Here is a 7,952-nt window from a genome sequence, read left to right as displayed (position 1 = left end):
TTTTCTACTCTCTTGGGTGTAGCTTGACATCCCTCTCTCCCTGTTCTTCAGTCTTGTTTTTCTAGACAGAAGATCTCTGGAAGACCTGTCTCCATGGCCAAGAGCTAACGGAGCTGTCTTGGCCTTTTGTAGGATGTGCAGGAAATGGAGGAGGTTTGGAGGGGTCAGTGGGGTATCATGGATGAGATTGGTCAGCGTGAACTGCTGACAGGACAACTTTTAAGAGGTTCCTTGGAAAACTTGTTTAGAAACAAGTAAAACAAACTTCTTGGTACATCTGCAAACATCCCAGCAGCTGGCCACTGTCACAGTGGAGTCTGAACAAACAGCTGGGTTTCCTCTTTGGGATCTGCCAGTTCCTCCCTGTGACTCTTCTGACCACTCCTGTCTGGTCTTTGACTGCTGATAAGGGTGATGGCTTATTTGCCAGCTGTCATTTGAGGACAGAAAAGGAGGCATCTTCCTTCCTGCTGCTCCAGAGGAGTTAGTGCTGTGTGTGTTTGTTCTCCAGCCTCGCTTAATTCTAGTCACCAGTTTGTTCTCACATCATTTGTCTCTATTCCTCTGGCACTCCACTTGTTAGCAGAGAAGCTCTGTAGTACTCTCATGACAAAGATCCTGGGGGAATTTTATAGGTAGCTGTAAATAAGTCTGTATCCCCTTGCTGGTGGCAGGGACAGTTGTGACCTCGTGAGTGGCTGGGTGGAGAAATATTGTCTGCTCTTGCACATGAGGAATACCACAGCTGAGCACTTCTGTTGTTGTGTCAAAACATGAATGAATGTCCAGCTGGCTTTGCAGAGAGATGGAGAAGAAAAGGGGGAGATCTGAACCTCCCATCAACTGTAAGTAGCCCTGCCTTTAAACAGAGATTAGAGCCATCAGTTATGGATGCAACATGCTCTTTTCCTCAGCAGCATCTGCTTCGCATCCGGAGCCACTACTGTGGCAATTAGCCACATATAAATTATGTGCAGGAACAGCTGAAGGAGATCAAGTCAGTGGAATGGGTTTCCTGAGGGGCTCAGTGACAGCAGGATTAACGCCTGTCCAAGGGGAGCCAGTAATCTCACTGGGAACCCTCTACCTTAGTCCCTTATCAGACATCATTAAGACACTGCTCAGTTTGTCAGAGCAGGGAGGTAGCTGGTGCTGCTGTGGGCCTAAAGCAGCTGGGAACCTGTAGGACTGGCTGAAAAAAGGGCTTTTCACAGGAACTTTGATTCAAGGAGCAAGGAAAGTATCTCAAGACTGTTACTGCACAGAGACAGGGAGTCAAATGGAGTGGTGGGGCTTTGGGGAAGATCCTCCCTGCAACTGGGGCTTTCCAGAAATGCTGCTTCAGGGCTGCAGCTGGAAATATTTACAGGCAAAAACAAAGAGCATGGTAGGACCCAAATTCGACTGTGTTTGTTTGGCAGTGCCTGTGGTGAGCAGACCTGCTCTGGGATGGCTGTTTCAGAAGAGCAGGACACTCTTGGATGTTGGCAGAACAACTTCGCGAGCCCTCGGACCAGGACGGCCAGGTTTTGCAGAGCAGTGTGGAAAGAGATGTGTCTGTGAAGGTGAAAGGATCTCTTTAGCAGGACCACCAATCATCTTTTGGGAGACCAGTAAACAAATTCATAGGCAGAGAACATGGGTTACTCTGCAGAGCTAAACCTTCCCATAGATCTCCCAGTACAAAAAATGTCATCTCTGATTTGTTCTCTCTGCCTTTTTGCTGTACTGAAGGTTCCCACGATGCATTTGCTCTGCTGCCACCCTCTGCTTTGACCCAGTGGAGCTAAGCAGGTTGCCCTGGCTTGAAGCACGTCACCAAACCCAGATCAGGGCTGTCAGGGGGTGCCTGGCTGTGCAAAGACAGCTGAGGGCAGGAGCCCATTGCTGCTGTCGGGGAAGGCAGCCGTGACAGCTCTGAAATGGTTGGTGACAGCGGCACTGATGGCCTGACACTTGCCCGCCTTTTAATCTGCGCTCTGTACCTTTCATCTCTGCCTGGCTGAGCACCTTCTCTCTTCCCATCCTGGCTGAGCTGACAGTGTCATCCTTCACGGGTCTGCTGGGCTCCTTCTGGGGGCTGGGGCCGTCTCCTCTGTCTGGAGCTGGTGCCTTGCTCAAAAGAGGAGTGGTGAGGAGGTTTGCAGGGTCTTTCCTGGCCAAGCCCGGGGACCCCCATGACTCACCCAGTGCAAGTCACTGTTCCCATCTGCCTTACAGGCAGCACATCTTAAAATGGTGCAAAATCTCTGCTTTAGACACTTTTCTGCCATGATATCCTGTAGTCAAGAAGCTTCCTTAGCAGAACTGGGCTGCCAGAGCTGTTGTCTGGGGTTGGGGAATGTGCTTAACTCTGGCTCATGGGGAGGCTTCTTATCTGCTCAGATACACTGGGAATCCCATTCCAGCTGCAGGGGAGGCATGAAGTGAAGGGAAAACTGGCCTCAGGTTTGTTCTCCATCCTGTGGCTGCACCCAGCTCAGGGCAAGGCTGGCACAACCCTTGTGCATCAGCTGGCCCTGCTTGGGTACCTGAGTGGCTGGCACTGGGTAGAGGTGGTACAGGGCTGGGGGGTGAAGGGGGCCCAGGAGGAGCTGGGCAGCCCTGAAGCAGCTGAGGGATCGCAGAGCCCTTTCCCTGGGCACTGCCTGTAAAGGATGGGGCAGGAATAGCTGAATCAAGGCTGGGAAGAGGCCCCAGCATGCCTGGGTGGAGGTGGTGGTGTGGTGTAGGCAGAGTGCAGCAGGAGAGATGAGGACTGGCAGGAGTGGGACGTGACACCTCCTCACCCCATGGTTGGGTGCTCCCAAAGCCCAGCTGCTTCCCCACAGAGGTGACCAGCTCCCACCTCCACACCCTGCAAGCGTCAGGGAGATTCAATCAGTGGCCACTGCCTCTGGGACATGCTTAGGATTGGGGAGCTGGAAGAGTCCCAACACTGAGCTCAGAGGAAAATCTGCCCAACCTGCTACATCAACAGCAGGGAGGGGTGCACAGGTAAGAGCCAACAACTGGGATTTCACAGTTAAAGGCACCAGCGTTGGGCCAGACATCAAAAACAAAAAAGGATAAAGAGGTGCCTCACTTTGCAAGGAACAGCATGCAAGGAGTCTTGTGCAAAATAAAAAAGGACGGGAAAACTCTACCCATTACCTGGCACCTGTGAGTAAATGTGGGCTGTGGAGTCTATTCCCAGGACTGCTCTCTGGGGCCCTGGCATCCTCTTCCTCCAGCCAACCTCATCTGTGACCTCCATCAGTGACAAACACAATCCCACCCCTGCCTGCCCTCAATTAACTTCCTTCTGGCCATACCACAGTTCAGGACAGTATGATTCACGCTTAACTTGCGGAGTAGTTCACTAAGCGCTAAAAATGGTAAGACTTTTGTTAGCTCTGGGAAAGTCAAAGCCAGCCCCACAACAGCTAAATAGCCTGGCTGCTACAGGGGTAGCATTTGCCTAAGGTGGACTGATCTCTGTGTTGTCTCGCCTTGTATTTAGATAATTTGGCCCTACAGCAGCAGAATTTAGAGCTTGCAATTTGCCATCCTTTTAAAATTAGACCTCTTTAATAACATACCTGCCTGTCCTGTGTAGCTGGTGGTGTTGTACCTCTGGCAGTACCCTGTTTGCATGAACAGCATCTCTAACACAAGGAGATAGTGGGCAAAAAATGTCAAGACCCCCAGCAACAATTAAAAAATTCATTAAGCTACAACAGGCTAGTCATTGCTGGGTAATTATTAAGCTGTGAGAATTGCTAATTGTCTTATTAGCATTAAACAATTATGCAAATAATGGAAAACATACCATAAGAGTAATAATATTACCTCCCTTTCTCTCTCCCTGTTTTGTTTTGTTTTGTTTTGTTTTTTAAACCAGAAATGAGATTCAAAATCTAAAGTGATGCTTACAGTTTTACTGGGAATGTCTTTGGAGAGGAGTGAGACCTCTCAGGGCACTCAGCAAAGGGTGAAGGGAACACCCCAAACCACATCTGTCACGAGTTGTCTCACAGAGCTTGTAGTGCCCCCCTCACCAGGCAGCAACACAAGGACAAGCTGGTGCTGATGGATTTGGAGGACACCAGTGGCTGCTAGACCAGGACTGGAGAGAGTCCAAGTTTTGTACTATCACAGGTATTCTATGGGAGTCCCTGTTCTCCCCCAAATAAATCACATAGTGCTTCAGGTTCGGTCTGAGTGAAAACAAGGCAATTCGTACTTTGTCAGATCAATTCAGTGCAAAAGTGGAAAGTTCTGGCCTTTAGAGTTACTTTGTCTCAAGGATTTTATTGCTATTAAGTTAGTAACCTGAGGTAAGAGCAAACTTCTTTTCCAGATGAGGTTCCAGCTGGATTTCAGGGTTCAGCAGTAAGCTGAAAGATGAGCAAGTGTCTTTGTGTTCCTGTGAAACAAGACCTCATTTACCCCCATCACCAGGAAAAGGAAGCTTCACTTATTCATGTCCACAATGGGCCTGGAAAAGGCAAAGTGCTTTTTTGCTTCAGCACGTTCACACTGTTAATGACTAACAAATTTTATTGGGTTTACAGGTCTTAAACTCTGCTCCACTGGTAAGACATAGATATTTCAAAGTGCCCAGGCCAGCTGCTGCTCTGGGGCGGAGCCTGTTCCCGTGGTGATATCTTGATAAACATGGGGTCACCTCACTCAATCTCGTGCTCCAAACAAGTTTTGATCAGCAAAACAGCTTTGCTTTCTCTTTCTGATAAGAATAGGTGACATTTGCAGCTCCCAGAGGACAGAGGGAGCTCTTTGCCATGGCAGTGCAAAGATTGGGGATCACCACCACCTGTTTCCCCTTCCTCAGAAGAGAAGGGGAAATCACCTTCTGAAATAAATACCTTCCCAATACTATTGGAGAGCTGCTTTTAGCTCCCTAGGACTGGTGACCCACCTAGCTGCTGTTTATGGCCTTTTCATTTTTCCTCTCACCTGGTGAGTGGGATGCAGGATGTGATCAGTCTCTCATCCTTGTTGCCTGGAAATAACTTTCTGAGCCTGTCCCTCACCTCACTGTTTCAGGGGACAGGAAAGCCAGCAAATCATCTGGCTGTCAGGCAGGAGGGACTTTTTTCTGTTTTGATGTGGCATTGTGTTATACTCGAGTGACAGACAGGACACACTTTGCTCTGATGCTCACTGTTTTTTTTCCTTTGAGGTTTTAGGATAAAGGATTTACCATTTATGAGCTTCTCAGGGGCATGTGTTGCAGAGAGCTGTACCAAAGTGCCTTTTTCTGTAACTTCACGTTTCACTTTCATCTTCTTTCAGTGGAAATTCTTGTTCAGACTTGACTTTCTTGATAACTTTTTTTCTGCTACTTTTGCAGGTCAAACTAGTCCGACTCAGAGGAGAGGCAGGTTATCATGCAGAAGCATTTCTGTGTGAGTAGCTGTGAAATTGTTGGGGCTTTCTTTTCCCTGTTTTGGGCTTTTCTGTCTCTGTGGAGTCAATCTGGCTGCCTTCTGGGAAGAGAGAGCTGATGAGGCATGTTACTGATGAGATGCATACTTTTTCCTTCTTGTTTTGAATCCCTCAATTTAATACAAGCCATTGGCACGGGAATGTATGAGAGCTCTTGGCTACAACACACACTTCCTATTGTTGGGAGTGAACAGCCCTGCACACAGCCTGAGGCAAAATTAGGAAGTAGCTCAGTTTGATCAGCTGATTTCTCACAATAGTTAAAAGATGTGATTTTTCTATGATGTTACTCTCTCTTATGAAAAAAAAAAAAAGGCCTCACTTGATTTTCAGCTTCATGAAGCCTCAGCATTGTCTGATACAAGGAACTGACCCTTCCTGTCTTCCAGTCCTCAAGCTAACAAATGTTGGTTGTTTATCTTTGGGCTTTAGGGTGGTCCTAGTCACATATTAAGGTTTTTTCTCTACTAATAGTAAAGTCTATGCTGCTGCATATGGGATCCAGGTTAAATTTAAGAGGTGATGGCAGAGAGTGATCCCACACTAATCATAACAACTGTCAGGAAGCACTCAGCATTTCTCCATTGCAGTTTGGAATCTAGGAGGAGAACTGGGAAGTACTGAGAAAGAGAAAGAAAAGTGTCTGTAAGTAGGAAAGAATAAATCAGTCCATGTCTATGGTGTGCTGCTCCAACAAGCTCCCAAACACGCCTTGGGAAGGGATCTAGGGGAGCAGGCACTGCGCTTTGCTCCATGAGCCAGCCATGCCTCACAGGTGGGAAAGCTCTCCCAGCAGCACTGGGGAAAAGCTCAGGGAGCAGGGGCAGGGTCTGCAAAACAGGATAAGGACATGTAAGGCTCCTCAAAGGAAAAGTTGCAGAAAGGAAAAATATAATCCAGAGTCAAGATTTGTAACCATCATCCCATGAGGAACATCCTGGCAGCACAGCAGCTGTGGGTAATATGCAGGCAGCTGTGCAGGCAGCTCTGCTCCCTTCCTGCCCCGCTCCTCTCTCCAGTGCTTGTTAGTTTACCTGTTGGTGCATTAAAGACCCATCATAACTGTAAACTCCCACAGAGCTCTTTTTAATCACCAAGAACACTGCCCAAGGCTCTGATACTTGTACTTTGGAAAGCATTGCTGGCCCAGCACTTATACTCTTATACAGCATTAGCACACTCCTTCAGTGATGTCATTTTAATCACCTTAGTGTGTAATATGGACCTGCTTCTTCTGGTGCACCAAGGGCTGTACCTCCAGCCTGTCCCTCTCTTGGGATGCACAGCTTGGAGCCAGCAACTCCCGAGTTTCTTCTTCTGGCATCTGCAAGCCTGGATGACTTGGTGGTTCAACCGACTCGGTCAAAACCAGGGCTCAGAGGGAGGGAGGGACAAGGTGAAACGTAGCGGCCTGTGATCCACAGGAAATCACAACTGCTCTCCAAGTCCAGCCTGGCTTTCCGCTCCGTGGGTCTGCATCCCCCTGCCACCCAGCCCCAGCTGCCCTTCCCAAAGCAGAGGTAATGAGAACTGCATCAACTCCTTAACCGGGTTTGTTAGGAGACAGATTGTCATTAAACAATTAAACAAATATATTTTTAAAAAATATATGTCTCGTTCCCTGGCCTGTGCCCCATCTGGGCCATTAAATATGAAAGGGGTAAGTACAGCTGTGTCAAAGCTGTGCTCAGAAGCAGATTTTCACTGTTTGTACGAACGGCAACTGGCAACGACTCTGTTTTCAAACACCATTTCCTTCTCCTCGCTTCCCAGTGCTGTACTGCAAGCGTGGCAGGGGATGCACACTGCTAAACAGTCTTTGGGACTCACAGAAAGAAACCCCACAAGTACATTTCCTAAACCCAGCACACCCTCTTTATTTCTCACCAAGCCCTACGTTACCTGAGGATGGGAAGGGCTGCCCATTGATAGCCAGGCTTTTCGTAAATTATGCAAATTTTATTAATCTAATAAGAAGGTGGTGTGGAAATGTGGGACAGCTCAGCTTTCAGGGCTCCGGGCCTGTGAAACCAAGTGCCTTTTTTGAGGGAGGGGTGAAGAAACCTAACTTTGAGTTAGTCCACGTTTCTTTTGGTTGGTCCCTTGGCAGCCTGATTAATTTTGAGTGCAGATGTTTCTGTTTTCCTTCACAGAACACGCCCAGGACTTGGGAGCAGGCTCACCATGCTGTATTTCCTCCTCACCACACCACTCTTGCTATGGTCGTGCAGCAACATATGCCGAGGCCTTATTACAAGGGATTCCTATAAAAGGCATAAAGGATTAATAATGTATTTATAACACAACTTTGTTTTAGTATAAAGTGATCTATAAATTTGTAATAAATGTTTTATAATGTTTTTGTAGCCTGTTATAAATGATAAATGGGAGACTATAGATGCCACATCAAATATTCATGCTGCATTGTGTGCATTATTATGCCATTACTGTTCAGGAAACCATTAATAATAAAGTGAATGGAGATGTAAAAGTTGCTGACA

Source organism: Empidonax traillii, unplaced genomic scaffold (assembly GCF_003031625.1).
Source record: "Empidonax traillii isolate 1590-97213 ecotype Southwest subspecies unplaced genomic scaffold, ASM303162v1 scaffold39:size2480183, whole genome shotgun sequence".
In the NCBI taxonomy this organism is placed as follows: domain Eukaryota; kingdom Metazoa; phylum Chordata; class Aves; order Passeriformes; family Tyrannidae; genus Empidonax; species Empidonax traillii.
This window is presented reverse-complemented; position numbering follows the sequence as displayed.